Source organism: Falco biarmicus, chromosome 9 (genome assembly GCF_023638135.1).
Source record: "Falco biarmicus isolate bFalBia1 chromosome 9, bFalBia1.pri, whole genome shotgun sequence".
NCBI lineage: Eukaryota > Metazoa > Chordata > Aves > Falconiformes > Falconidae > Falco > Falco biarmicus.
This window is the reverse complement of record NC_079296.1, coordinates 40391698-40406850: the sequence shown is the minus strand read 5'-3', so window position 1 is coordinate 40406850 and position 15153 is coordinate 40391698. Positions and strand designations below refer to the sequence as shown.

The following is a 15153-nucleotide window of genomic DNA, read 5'->3' as shown; positions in this document are numbered from 1 at the left end:
CTCAAGGCCATGGAAGCATGGGGTTTGGTACTAGAGGTCTAGGTAGGGTCTATCACAGATGCCTGCTTAAAAAAAAAAAAAAATAAAAAAAAATCTAGTGTTGTGGCCCCTTGCTCCCTCTGAGGACCCACTCAAGCTTTTAATTCAGGACAACTGAGATTATTTCCCTTCTGCTTTAGGTAGTAACACCCAAGCACGAAGGCAGTTTCCTAAGACAAGTTACACACACTGACAACAGTCAACATGGACAGTTACAGGACCAGGCTTGAGTGTGTGATGACAGGACAGATCTGACATTGCAGAGGACACGTGGGAAAGTCCAAAACTGAAACAATAGTACAGAACAAATTAGAGTTCTTCTCTCCCTTATCCTGGAATGCAGGGGCCCTTCATATTAGGGGACTTTAAGAGCATGTTAGGATTAAAAGATTTTTAGCGGAAGTAAATGTAAATGCACAAGGAATTAAGTAAACCAAAGTCAGTCAAATTATCCTGTATAGGCACATGGCAATCTCACAGGGACAGAAGGTGCTCTCTACAGTCCATGAAACCATTTCAACAATACAAAAGAACATGAATGAATGATGTGCAACCAAAATGAGACATGTGGTACTTCAGTTATGGACTTCACCACCCATCCACCCGTTGTATGTGATGTGTAGCCTCAGCCAACTGGCAGCATGTGAATTAAAATATCAGAATTATCCAGCTCCTGTCATTGAAGTCTACTTTTCCCCCACAATTAGGCTTAGAGGCTTTAATTATGTGGGCAGATCAAAATAATTTCTAACTAGTTCTGTAATGGATTAATATATACTTCATTAGATTTTATCCATTAAAAATACACAAAGATATGTATCAAAAGAACTATGTAAATGCATATTCTATACACATTGAAATAAAATTCATTTCCTGTCAATACAATTTTTGTATCAGTGGGTTTGCATTCAGAACTGTAAGGTACCTATGCCAAATGCTTATGCATTCACAATTAGCTTTCTTTTAAAACTGTTCTATATTGTACACAGTCTTAGTTTCTCTTTGGTGTAATAAGGATGGGGTTTAACATTAGACATAAAGTACTTCTCTTTAGTGATGTCAACATCTATTCTCAGTCCACTGTGAAACTGATTAGGCCAGTTGCATCCCTTTTCATGTAACACATATAATATTATGTTCACTGCATGCATTAGACACTAACATAGACCACTATGCATTTATTTGTTAGGGTTTTTTTCAGTTATTCACTGAATGCTAAATATAGTGCAAGACCATCACCACTTAAGAAGCCTGCAGTGCACAGATTTTATTAGAGCATTCTATGAATGATATACAGCACCAGTTGTCTCCCTTATGAATTGCATTTCCACATTCTTTTTTCACTAGCAGAGAGATATAAAATGTTTAATTTATGCATACATTTTAAACAGCTGGGTAAAAAAGAAAGGGACTACCTAGAGAAGGAAAACACCAATACTTATAATTTGGAATAAAAACTAGATACCTACCATTTTTGCAGAGGGTTATATTTCAACAATGCTTTAGTTTTCAGTCTAATCACATGCAGGATGTTGACTTGTGCCTTCCCTCGCTTCCATATTTAACCTGCAAATTATAAGACCCTGCTGTCCCCACCTCATCCCACATGAGAATTCACAGTTTAGGTGGGAAGGGGACCCTGCACGTCACCTAGTCCAACCTCCTCTGCAACACACAGCTAACTTCAAAGCCCGATCAGGTCAAGGATGGTAAGTCCACAGTCTGTTCCATTGCTCAGCTACTCACTATGAAATGTTTTTCTTTACACCCACCCAGTGAGAACCTTGATGCTACTTGTGACTGCTGCCTCTTGTCCTTTTTTGCAGCTGTGAGAAGAGTCTAGTTTCCCCTATAACTCCTCATTAGGTACCTGAGATAGTAATTAGACGGCCTCTTAGCCTTCTCTTCTCCCGGCCACATAAACAGCTCCCTCGGTGTCTCTGTGTACATCTTGTGTTTCAGTCCCCTAACTGTATGCGTGGCCATCCATTGCACTCTATTCAGCCAGTCAGTCTCTATTGAAACTGGAGACAGTACTTCAGATGCAGCCCTCACAAGCGCTGAGTAGAGGGGAATAACCACTGCCGCTGACCTCCTCGCCACACTCATGCCAACGCAGCCCAGTATGTGGCCAGCCTTTGCTGCTGGGAGGGCACTCTGCTGAGTCAGGTATGTCTCAGCTAGCTCACTCGCGCTGCCAGAGTCTCTCTCATGAAACCTTAGAAAACTCTATTACTGCCTTCAGGGCTGCACTTCCCTTCCGAGAGGCTCCTTAGGCTGGTCTTAAAAGGGAGTGGATCCACTTGAATAGTCCCAGTTTGCAAAGTTAGGCATACCAGGATACAATTAAGCAAAATAAAATTTTGGCTTAATATGAAGAACAGCAAGAGAAACAGCTGAACTGTTATGTAAGGTTGTCCCAAGGGAAGCAGTGGCAGAGCTATGGCTCACTGCATTCACAACCCAGAGAGGACAAGGCTGCATGAATTTGTTGGACAGCACAGTTTTGTATTAGATATGTAAATTTTTTCAGTGGTAACAAGTTCACAACAGCTTGTATTTGCCATATTCCCTGCTGCTAGATCCTCAGAACTACAATGTGGTAAGAAAGATTTAATCAGCTTATAAGAACAGTTCCAAAAAGAAGCTAAATGGGAGGAACTGGCTAGTAGGATTTCTTCTTGAATGTGTGCCATTTTTCTGTTTGGCAAGGGAATGAAACTGGAAGTGATTGCAAAGTGTCATAAGATTTTTTCCCAACTATCCAAAGCATGCCTGCTTTATCGGCTATTTCCAGCATTTAAGGGGTTTTTCAAGGTACAGGAGATTAATCTTCAAAATCAAAGGTTTTCACTCAATCTATTGGAGCGTTACATTTTATGAAGCTCACTAACCAAAATTAAGGGTAATGTTATGTTTAACACAGCAGTTGGACTAATATGAGAATTATTCTGATGTCTTGACAATTCTGTACCTAGCTACTGCCTCTGTTCACAAATTGGGACATACCAGAAACATATTTTCAGCCCCAAATAACTCTTTATTACCGTGCCACAGGACAAGGTTCACACGTATATGAAATGTTAATCCCAGGAGAAAATCCTCACCTTGGAGAACTGACTTCATGTCTGCACTATGTTATCCAATTATCTCACCTGTAGTGCTGACATCTACTTAACTGTTCAGAGTTTCTTAAAACGTTTCTGCTATTTAACCAGACATTAATGGAATGAAAAGAACTTCTTTGTGAAATGAATGAGAGTCACAGCAAACATCAGCTGGGGAAAAAACATCAGCTGGGGAAGATTTTCTGTCTGTCTGACCTTCTGGGTAGCTGTCTGTCTCTGTCCCTCCTCTACGTAGATCAGACAAAATGCACTTCTGCCCAAGCACCGAGATTCAAAGAGACAGTGATATCTTGGAATCCTTTTATACTATAAAAGAAGGTTTTCAATGGCAAAAAAAGTCTTTGCTTCTCATCTCGATCCGAGGTATTGAGCTTTAAAAGCCATATATAAATGGATCAGCTCTCATTCTTTAAAGCATTGTAAATGCTCTCCCTGCCCTTCAAGGTTTGTAAAAATCACCTAATGTATGAAAAACTAGTATCTTACATGCAGAAGGATACAAATTGTAGACCAAATTCTAGGAGCTGAAATACTGGTCAAAGACTGCATGAATTCTACAGGAGCAATACATAGAGATCTCTACAATCACATGCCACTACTGCTCTGAATTGCTTATACTGGTGCTATTAAGTTATCACGAGGACAAGTCTTTTACACAGATCTTTAATTACAGGAACTGGAAGGAGTAGGGTAGGGGTGGTGAGGGGAAGAGAAGAAAAGTGGATTTTATCTTCTTTTTCACAGTTGCCAAAGGCTAGTATTGTTGGTCTCTGAATCACTGCTTATATACAAGAACAGCAGCCAACATCCATATTCTGATCTTTATAGGGTGTCAAACCAACAGAGCAGGATTAAACAGTAGAATCAAGGGCAGCTTAATCTCATCACCACTAATCTTTGAGAAACAGCCTTATTAACGACAACTTACTCTCCTGCACCTCTGTCCCATAGTTAGCTAGATGTGAAAGACCCCAGTTATGGTTTAAAAGCCTGATATAAATCCTACTAAAAATGATGGCTAAAGTTTCCGCTGACTTCTCCATGTTTCAATTCAGGTGCTAATTCATGAAGAAAAAGTCCATAGAACTAGTTGCCACATGCTTGTCTTGGAAAGATGAAGATATATAACTTAAAGCAGCTGAAACCAAACAGTACAGAATGAAACACCTATCACTTTAATATTTTTTCCACTACACTGTTCAAAGAATGTACTGGTTCGGCTTACAAATTCCATATGCACACACACCCCTCCCCCAAGATTACAGTGCAATTCTTCATTTATTTTTAATAGTATGATTTTGCACAATAGCAACACTGTGGCTTTAGTCACTCAAGTTCCAAATTCTAAGTCTGAAACTTCTATTATATTCTGCATATTCTCTACTTTTGAACCATTTTTTTTTTGAAAGAGAAAGCATTTCCAGGGTAAGATCATGCGCCTTTTGCAACCATTTACATTTAGTCATGTTTAATGACATGATTTAGTTACACTAGCACATATTGCCTTGCAAAGACTGCACTTTTGCAAGACAAACTTAAATTCAGTGAGTTAGACTGGATTATACCAACACAAGGTTTCCACTGTCCAAACACTGCTCATATATTTTAGTAGTTTCCTTCAATATAGAACCATAGAATCATTTAGGTTGGAAAAGACCTTTAAGATCATCAAGTCCAGCCATTAATCCAGCACTGCCAAGCCCACCACTAAACCATGTCCCTAAACACCTCATCTACATGTCTTTTAAATATCTCCAGGGATAGTGGCTCCACCACTTCCCCGGGCAGCCTGTTCCAATGCTTGACAACCCTTTCTGTGAAGATTTTTTTCCTAATACCCATTCTAAACTTCCCTTGGTGCAACTTGAGGCCATTTCCTCTTGTCTTACCACTTACAGAATTATAGAATCGTTTAAGCAAATCTAGTTGTCACTTTACTGTTTTCCCACAGAGTCAAGGGCTTTGATCATATGCAGAAAGAATATTACCATGGTGTGTTCTGATGGACAACCTTCTCCCCCTAAAACAATTTCTATAAATTCTTAGCAAAACCATGTAGCTTAAGGATAATGGTAATTGCAGAAATTGAAAAGGAATGCACACAAGTGATTCTAGGTCTAAGAAACAGAGAATGAAGACAGTTTGCATGTTTCACTGCAGGATGCTTGATGAGACTTTCCCAAATTATGTTTATTAGGAATAGCGACCAAAAAGGATTCTATTTTTTTTTAATGCTACCATCCAAAAGCCATCAATCATGAAAGCACATATTTCTTGCACATATTTGCAGTTTCTACAGAGGGTGTGGAACATACTACCCCCAGGAGCTGTCAAAGTATCATTATTACAGGCTTGAAATAGAGATTTTGCAAAAGACACAGACCTTAAAGGATCCAAGCTACTATGTATACTGTGTGATTTGCAAAGTATGGAGAAATAGACATCACTTCCCAACTACACATATGTAAACAGATAACTGCAGCATTTAAATATGCCAGCAGTAGAATTTACCTTTGTAAAATTAAAAACAAGCTAGAACCACCAGGAGTGGTTTGAACTTAATCAGGCATTCAGGGAGCTTTAATAAAAAGTATTCCAGTGCCTTGACATTTCTCATACACTCATTGCTTGGAAGTTATATTGCCAAAGTATCATGAAATCTACTGGTTTTTTTTTCTTTTTCAATACAGTAGCAAGGCATGCAGCTTTTTATTTTTAAAGAACCCTTTACAGTCTTTTCTGAGTCAGGCAAGAAGTCCTTTTCCCAGGTAAGGGTAGAGGAGATCTGCTACAAAGGTATTAATCTCATTTGCTCCCATACATATTGGCAAAAGTGCTAAAGCAGGGTGCATTTTGTAGCATTATAGAGCCTCAAATGAACTGAATACCTCCCACATCATCTCCAAAATACTTTTGCAGGGAAAAGTGAATTATTTACAGAAGCAACTGCCTACAAAATTTTGTTAAACTGTATCTGTTAGGGAAGACAAACATTCCTCCACAATTCCAATTTAAAATGGGTGAACAGCACTTATTTTTTACAATAGGCTTCTGGCTGAAATTCAGAACTACAGCTAAAATACTACTATACTATTATTGTAAGAGAAAGCTGAGAATTCCTTATTTATAGTGTTGCCAGTGGGAACCACTGTTGCAAACACACAAAGAAAGGAGGATAAAAGAACCAAATTCACCCCTGCAGAAATTCCAGTGGAGACAGTTGCATTGCCTCAAGAAAAGCCTGACCCACCAGTATTTTCCTTAGAAGACTGGGAAGTATTTTTTGAAATGTTCTTTGTTTAGTGACCAATAATCTGCATAAGTGCAAATGAAAACACGTACCTGAAATAGAAGAGACAAATTTAAGTACTTCAGGTTTTAAGCAATAGCAATAAATCAAGAACCGAAACATGGATAGTCATAAGGGCAACAACACGTGTATCTATCTCAGGTGTAAATGGTACACGTTGGTCAGGACAATTATTGGAACTCCTGCCCATTTAAAACCCCATGTAGAAGCACATTTCACCACTGACAAAGCAGTGAAAACAAGCAAGTATGTAAAGTTCAGGTGCTGTTACCGTACTAAGTATGTTTTTATTGCTGCAAATCTCGAGAGTGCTAGGCCCTTGCTTCCATAAGTGAGAGACAGGAAATTCCAGTTGGCAAGAGGATGCTCTGGGGTGACAGCACTGCTTTTATATCACAACTTGGATTTCTTTTTGCTTAAGCTCCCTGAATGGGCTTTTCAGGGCTACATCATCGCTTTCTTCATTTCCCACCTAACAATGACAAAGAATTGTTTACAGATTCTGCACAGGTGTTGCAAGAATCATTCTCCTTTGTCAAAAGCACAGGAAATCTCATGATGAAGTTAGAAACATGCTTAGTACAGGATTTCAACACTCTGTGATAGACAGTGCTAGAAACATAAATTTAATTACAAAAATTAAAAGCAAACAGCAACGCTGCCCCCTCCCCCCACACCCCAACCACGGAGGCACAGCAGTCCCCCCCAGTTTTCTAATCTGTAGTCACAAGCAATCATAAGCAAGCAATTGTAAAAAACAGCTCAAGCAGTTTTAAAATTTTAAATTTGCTCTACTACATTTGATTCTACTCAAGGTTACTGTTTCACACACACAATTCTGTTGACTTTGCACAGTCCAGAACTTTGCATTTAACTATCTGAATTGCCAGCAAAATTAAATTGCCAGACTCTGCGTTGCAGTGGCCAACACACATGTACCTATTTTATTCCACTGACTGTGGAGAAAGTAATCTCCGAGAGAGCAGTAGCTTCTTTAACCAGAGAGCTAAATTTACTACTACTTGTCTCATAATGCCTCAAGTGACACAGAAGCCCATAAGCAAATAAGCCGTGACTGGGATATTAAGGAGCAAATAGCACCTCTACAAAGACAAGCCTTCCACAGATGCAGCATTTTCCTACTCAAGCACATGACAGCAAGTTAACTTTTGTCCAGACCTACAGATATGTTCTCTTCAAGAAGCGAGACCCGATCACAGAAGAAACAAACCAGTGTGGAAACAGCAAGTTTCCAAGAACATTATTCTGTAACTTAATTACATAAGCTGTGCATGTTACTCAAAGTCATTTAAAGAAAGAAAATCAGGCTGGGAAGTGAGACTTGATGCTGGGAGCAGAGGTGAAGAGATATTGGGGTTCTTAGGTGTGTCATTTGCCTTAATATGCCATTTGCCTTTGTGATGCTGAGATCACTCGGTGCATATTAAATAATTCATAGCATCACAACTTGCATACATGTAATATTATATACTGGCTTTCAGGAACTGCATTACCTATAAAATGACTTCTATTTTTATTCACAAAGTATATGCTTGTCTTTGATAATGTGCTGGAGAGGGCTCATTAAATTACTAATGTAACTATTAAAGCTATAAAATTACCAATTTTGAGGGATCAATTCAAAGCACATTGAGATAAGCATAAATCCAAAGTAAACCAAGTGTCTCTTCACTTCAGTGACCCTCCTATGAGGCTGTGAATGCTGAAATCCCTTTCTACCAACAGCATTAACTCCTTCTACACATGACCCTCCACGGCCGAAACACTGAAGAAGTTATTCCTAGGGCTCATGAAACATTCTGTTTGGTAGTACATAATGATGGGGGGGAACATTTGGTTTGTGTTTACTTTGAAATCCCAGGGGAGAGATTGCTCCCTAAGCTTCCTGACATGACGCTTATTTTTATTCACATTGTCACTATGTTTTCCCATGAACAAATATTTATACTTCAGAGGAAACGTCTCAGTAACATGTATCAGGCAGGATAAGCAATGTGTTCACTTCCCTTCCCTTGATTATGAGAAAGCAATTTTGCTTACATGAGGAAGTAAATAAATAGATTCCCTAGAGATGCCTGGGAAGGGGTCACTCTTGCAGGGAACCAGTCTTGAAAATATTGGCAGCATGTCACTGTGTTGCATGACCTGTAGAGATTTCATTTGTAATTGCAAGAAATTAATAAATCAAAGATTGTTTCCTTTGTTCAGAGAAGCAGACCATTCTTGTACAATCCTGTCTCAAAATATTTTCCTATTTTGACAGATTTTAGTAGCATGTTATGTTCCTATCTGATTATAGCATCCATTTAATACATATGGCAAGATATGAATCCACCTTTAGTTAATGCTTCTGAACATATAACAGACTGGGAAGATTAATGGGTGAAAGCGACCTAATTTCATTGACTACTCAAAAATTTGAGCAGGGGGCTGGACTACATTGACCTCCCGAGGTTCCCTACAACCCGAATTTTCCCGTGTTTTATAGAATTTATTTATTTAAAAATAAACCAATGTGTTTTATTTTACTAACGTACATGCTTACTATATGAACCCATGAAAATCTGGATGTGGGACTCAGTAAAAGCATTATTAATAAGCACCTGTAATTCAGGCTGGCAACAGCCCAACCTTGTCTGTAGTCTGCACCGAACAAGAACAGAGAAAGCTGCCTGGTTGCATGAAAGAGTACCTGCGTATTTGTGGTACAAATTCTTTCTTCACCCCAGGATCTCACTCATTTCCTGTATCTGCAGTTAGTCTGTGTAAGTATTCACTCTTGAAAATGAGACTTAGCAGCTTCCGTTTCTTTGATGCTTTGAAGAAAAGCTTAACATTGGGTCAAAAGCTACTATGTGCAGAAGCCACCCTTTACAACTCTGCAACAATGCAGATCCTTTATACAGTTGCTTTTATCTACTGGAATATCAGAACAAAGATGACTAATCCTGTAAATGAAAGTATTAATTCTAGGACTTTTCAATTAAGACCTTCAGTACAAGGTTCTCCAAGTCACATAAGCTAAAACTTTAAAATTCCTGACCAAAAGCTGCTAGACAGAGCAGCAGTGGTGACAGACAACAACAAGTGAAACGAACCTGGGTTGGTTTTTTTTTTTTTCCTCTTTTTTTATTTGGGTGTCCTGTCCAGTGTCCCCCCTGTCCCCCCTCCCCCAGCCCCCCCTTCTTTCTTTCTTAATTTCTCCCCAGGAATACTTACCTCACAGGAGAAAATAATGTTCATATCCATTTTTAACAGGTTGATCAAAAGCAGAATTCCAATAAAGATATTTCAAATCTTTCTCTTATTGTGGCACTCCTGAAGGGGAAAGGAGAGAAAAAGAAAAAAAGGAAAAAAAAAAAAAAAACAGAAAAAGAGAGACAAAATAAATCTCACCATTTTAAACCTAAAATTACAACACATCCAATAGCAAAAACATCTCTTATGATCCATTTTATATTTTAAAACAAGCCTGCTTGGTAAATAAAACAGTCTTTCAAAGTTTTAAACAGGTAAATTGAGTATCTGAACTAAAATACCAACTGTTCACTCCAGTGCACTGAAGTAATGGGTAATTAGATGAGCTTTTGAGCATAACTGGAGACTGACACAGCTCTGTTAAAAAAAGCATGTTCTTGAATATTTTCCCCTCTGTATTTACACTTAAATAATAATCAATAACCTTATGTGTCAGAACCAAACACTGAAACACTGCTGTATCACAATTAACCAGGTCTTCATAGGTTACCTAACAGACTCTGAGGAGGGGTATTTTGCCCAATTTCAAGAAGGTGACAAGACTAAACTACTAGCTGACAGCTTGATGCTATGTGTATTGGGACTTCTGCGTTGCTTCTACCTTTGTCTCAAATGAAATTAATTATAAAAATGCTTCATTAGGTTTGGTAAATGTCTGTACTATTGTGGCTTGGTTGTCATCCAGGAGCAAGGCTGAAGTTTTCCAGGAACCTAAGGTGGAAGCAACATTGATTTCACCTCAGACACTGCCCTAAAAGCAATGCTCAAAGATACAAGTAGCTTTCAGAGGTTTCATGCCAGCTTGAAAAGTAGAAGTGAAATGCAAATTCTTCAGCTGAAGAGACTAGTAGCCTTCTTAGCTTTTCTAGGCACTTCTTGATCCTTATCCGCAACATTTCAGAGTTGAATTTAGGACTAAAGTTAGTTTCTCACAAAAAGTCCCACCTTCTGTAGATACCCTGCACAAGTAAACAGTGAGGGAGAACAGAAAAAATGAGGTAGCACCTCATTACACTTTTGTTGAATAGGCTTTGTGGGTGGCAGATGATAAGTTATTTGCAGCTTCTTTCAAACTACCCTTTTTTTGAGAAAAAAAAAAAAAAAGGATCTGATTTATCTGATCATAAACTCAGTGCTTTGTCTGGTTTTATTTCACTGAGATATCATACATTTCAACCAGCCCTTCTTTCCATTGCCCTCCTTAAAATCTACAGATAAGGCATCCACAGATACATTGGGAAATTTCTCACTCTCAAACAGACATGCAAAGCCCTTCCACCAGCTCAATCATATTTCTTTTTCAGAAATCATTATTTACAGTATTGTTCTATTAAAGGCCACACTGAGACTCTCCTGCTTGCTAAGACTTTTTTTAATTATTATGCTGTAAAGTCAGACCAGTTGTTTGAAAGGTGTAAGCAGACAGAAATGTAGTTTAACCTGATTTTCATCATTACTAAAGCATAAAAGTTCCACCTAACAGAAAAACAGTTTCTGGCTTCCATCCCCCTGTCCCTTAATCTCACTTCTGCTTTCTGGTTTTGTGGATGGGACCACAAAAGAAAGGTTCTAATCTTAATTAGCATTGTGCTGCCTGATTACTACCTCTAGCTATAAACATCTTCCCTACTATGGTAGCGGAAGCAGATCTTCTATTTCTATGATGACCTGCACTCAGAATAGAGCAGCTAAACCTTACGTGCAACTTCCTTATCTTAGTCTTGAGGCACTTACAGCCAAGAAGAGCGAGCTGGCTTTATGTGACTCGCTCTGCACGCCTGCAACAGAGAGCACCAGTAGTGGCCATGGCAGTGCCATTCCTTCTCTCTCCCATCCGGCTCCTCGCCCAGGCAGGCATTACCTGGACTAGTGCTCATCCACAATAGCAAGTGCACTATAGTGCTGCCTGCAGGACATGCAGTAAGGTCACCATAAGCCAAGGGAAACTAAAGCCAGCTGGAACAAAGAGTAATTCAGTGAGGGATATGCTTATATGGTTTAGTTCTCCAAAACGGGGAACTTCCCTTAAACTGATGGAAAGGGGAGGAGCAGGTGGTTGTTGCTGCAGGTTGGCAGGTGATACAACCGCAGAGCAAACCAGGCCCAGAAGGAATGCAGATGAGACCGTGTGGAATGCTCAGGTCCCTGGATGGCTTCTTGGAGCCAACAGGTCATGTATGATGTGGCCTAGGAGACTCTTCTGCTATGGACAAGTCACTCCTCTAACACAATGACAGCACAGAAAACTCAAGGAAAATTCAGCTCAGTTTTCTCCTCAAATCCACGCTAGCTTCACCTTTGGGTTGTTCAGTAGCCTAAGTTGATCCGGTATCTTTTTCTCCCACAGTTTCTTTAGTTTTTTTAAGATTATTACCAAACTAACAATATTGCAGAAATATATCCTCTCAGCCTCCTTAAGAGCTGCCTTTTACTAGTCTATCATCTCTATGTATTGGTTTTGTACTTCTGTAACATCACACATTTTCAATATATCTGCCCAAAATCTCTTCAACAAACTCTTGAGTGATTACACGGAAGAAAAGTAACTGCTTACAAGCACGATGTTTCTGCTTTATTTAATATGGTCTTACTTCAAACTTCTGCCTTTAAAAGTTGAGATACTGGAAGTTCAGGTAAAAGGAAGAGGAGAACCTTAGCTCGCTGCTGTAATCTTTACTATGACACACCTCACTTACTGTACATTACATGGTTGAACAGACAGTAGAAATTTTACTTCCCATTGATTACGAAACCAACATTTCCTCTCAACGTATTTTCAAACATTTATGTTCCAGAAGCCATAATAAATGCAAGTGTTTTGCCCTTCCTACTTCAGTTTAGGTAAGTGGGCTTTTTCTAGGGTCTCCCTTGGAGATAAAAGACATTTTTTCCTGCATTGATTACACAGACAAAAGTAAGTTATGACATGTGATGTAAGTACCTTTATTTAACTAAGTACAAATGGCATTTGGTGTGAAGTTGACAATCAGATTCTAAAAGAAGATAGGATACTATGATTGCCACAAACCCTACCTCAGGAGCACCCACAAGAACTCAGTTAAACAGCTGCTAAACAAAAACGTATGTACTAAAGCTGGACTTTCCTACACTCCCCAGGTAGGGAAAAGTTTTGCCCTTTTCTCACACCTCTTTTTTGAGAGCTGCAAAAGAGATGGACTGGGTATGGCCCACTGCTTCTCCCCCAGAGGTCCCCAAGAGAACAGAAGGTGCTCTCTTCCTTCCTCCTCCTGCCAGCCTTTTTGGGGATACGTCCTTCCTCACAACCAGCTCCTCTTGTATCCGGTTTTCTACGTGCATTTGCTCTCTGTACCAATTGCAAATTTCATTCATGTAATGCAGAGACCCATTAATAATTTAAGATTAAAAAGGAACCTCAGGGCAGGAATATTCCATTTTTGCTCATGCGATAGATGTTACTTTGCTAGTACGTCAGCTCAAGTTATCTTTGTGCATGCTACGTTAATTCATTAAATTGCTTTTCAAACAAAGCACATTCAGAAAGCGCCTGGAGAATCTATAGGAGAGGAAAGTTTAATTTTTATGGCGAATGTGCCAGACCAATATCCAGAAGGAGAATTACGAACAGATTTGAGTTATGTCTGTCAAGTTTTCAAAGAGCCAGAATAAATCGTATGAAGAAGTCCTCTGAACGAACAAGTAGAAGTCCTACCTGGTGCAGTGTGCTGGGATATTTACACACTATTTACACCGCGTTCAACCAGAGAAACGACACATACACCTAACGGTATTTAGCGGCTCAGCAGCGTTGCAGCAGGACCGCCTCCACAGCCCCGCGAGCTGGCAGCGGTTTTAGCCGCACCGGCGGCGCCCGAGCGGGCCCGGCAGGTGCCGGCCGTGCCCTGGGGCAGGGGGCGGCGGCCCCGCTCAGCGGCCCGGGGGAGCCGGGGGCTGCGGTCCGGACCTGCCCTCGCAGGGGGTCAGCGCCGTCCCCACCCCGCGGTGCCACAGCCGCCCGCCGCTCCTTCTGCCCCGGCAGCTTCCCGCCCGCCTCGGCTCCAGCGGAGCTCCCGCCCCGGCCGACCGCAGCCCCGCTGGCGTCACCCGCGTCCCGACGCCCCCGGCCCGGCCAGCGCCCCGGAGAGACTCGGGCAGAGTCCGGCAGCGGCGCCCGCCCGCCCCGCGGGGCCGCGCGTCTCACCTGAGCGCGGCGCGGGACCCGCCGAGGACTGGGTAGACGCGCCAGCCGCCGCCGCCCGCAGCGCTCTGCCCGGCGCGGCCCGCCTCCCCGGCGGCGCTCTGCTCTGCGGCGCGGCGCGTCCCGCCCTGCCCTGCCCGGCCCTGCCCGGCCGGCGGGGAGCGGAGCGGCCGGCGCGCCCCAGCCAGCCAACCAGCCCCCCGGGGCGGGCTGCGCCGGGCCGTCACGTGAGCACGCTCGAGCACGCGGTGCCGTTACGGCCGTTACAGCCGCGCGCGGCGGCGGCGGGAAGCGGGGGCGGGGGGGGAGGAGGGGGCGGGGCGGTGCTGCGCTCTGTGGTGCCGCGCACCGCCCTTCAGGTGAGGTGCGACGTCTCCTGCCGGGCCGGAGCGGCTGTGGCAGCGCCCCCCGCCGGGCTCGGCGCCCCCTCGGGCCGTCCTTCCTGCCCGCGGGAGAAATCGCTTCCAGGAATTGAGGGGCTGCCGGCTCAGGAAATCCTGCGAGGCCCTGTGAGGGGAGCGGCCGTGCCGGCGGGGCCGGGCTGGGCTGGGCCGTCCCCGCAGCGAGGGGGTGCCCTGTCCCCCCTTCGCTGTGCCAAGCAAGGACACCCGTGCTCTGTGTAAGCACATGCGTTACAGAATGCTGAATCCGACTGCGGGATCAGGGTCTGTGTGCCTCTATAGAGCGTGCATGCTTCTGTGTTCAACATTTCTGTCAGCTGAGTAAAATCACACTGCACTGTTCACCACAGTTTCCCTACAAAGAATTTTCGTGCTGAATTGTTGCTAAAAAGCAACATTGAGTTTTGTTTTCCTGCCAGGATGCTTTCCCATTTACATTGCCCTCAGGGTGTCTGACCTCTGCATCAATAATACGCTGACAGAAGTCTTTAAAGAGAACAGTAGTGGGAAGTCATAAGTAATCCAGCACCGTACAGTATGTAAAAGGGTTGTAGAGCATATTGCTGAAATGCTTAAGTAAAGTTTGAGGAATGGCCCTGTAGCCAGGTATTACAGGGATTCTCTGTTTTCTGGATGTCTTGGACTCGATTTCCCACCCTGGGTCTTTCTGTTTGTGGGTTCAGGAGTTTGGAGGACTATGGAGGCCAGGCACTCAGCTTTGGTACACTTGCCAGTGCTTCATGTCACTCAGCAGCGACATTTAATGTTGGTTATGGCGAGTTTCTGACAACACAGCTCTTCCAGGCTAAAGAAACAGTG

The 15153-nt window shown here is 42.2% G+C and overlaps 1 protein-coding gene across 3 annotated transcripts in view; it reads right to left on the bottom strand.

Moving 5' to 3' along the window:
• Positions 1-14210, bottom strand: part of RHOBTB1 (Rho related BTB domain containing 1) — a 54729-nt gene extending 40519 nt beyond the window's left edge. Inside the window, exons 1-2 of one of the 3 annotated variants that reach the window (XM_056352046.1) lie at positions 13937-14210; positions 9718-9816 (exon numbers count right to left, since the gene is read on the bottom strand). The gene's annotated coding sequence lies outside the window, so the exon portion shown is untranslated. The remainder of the gene's footprint in view (positions 1-9717; positions 9817-13936) is intronic. The other 2 variants (XM_056352045.1, XM_056352047.1) reach the window with 2 other exon arrangements.
• Between the last annotated feature and the right edge of the window lie 943 nt (positions 14211-15153).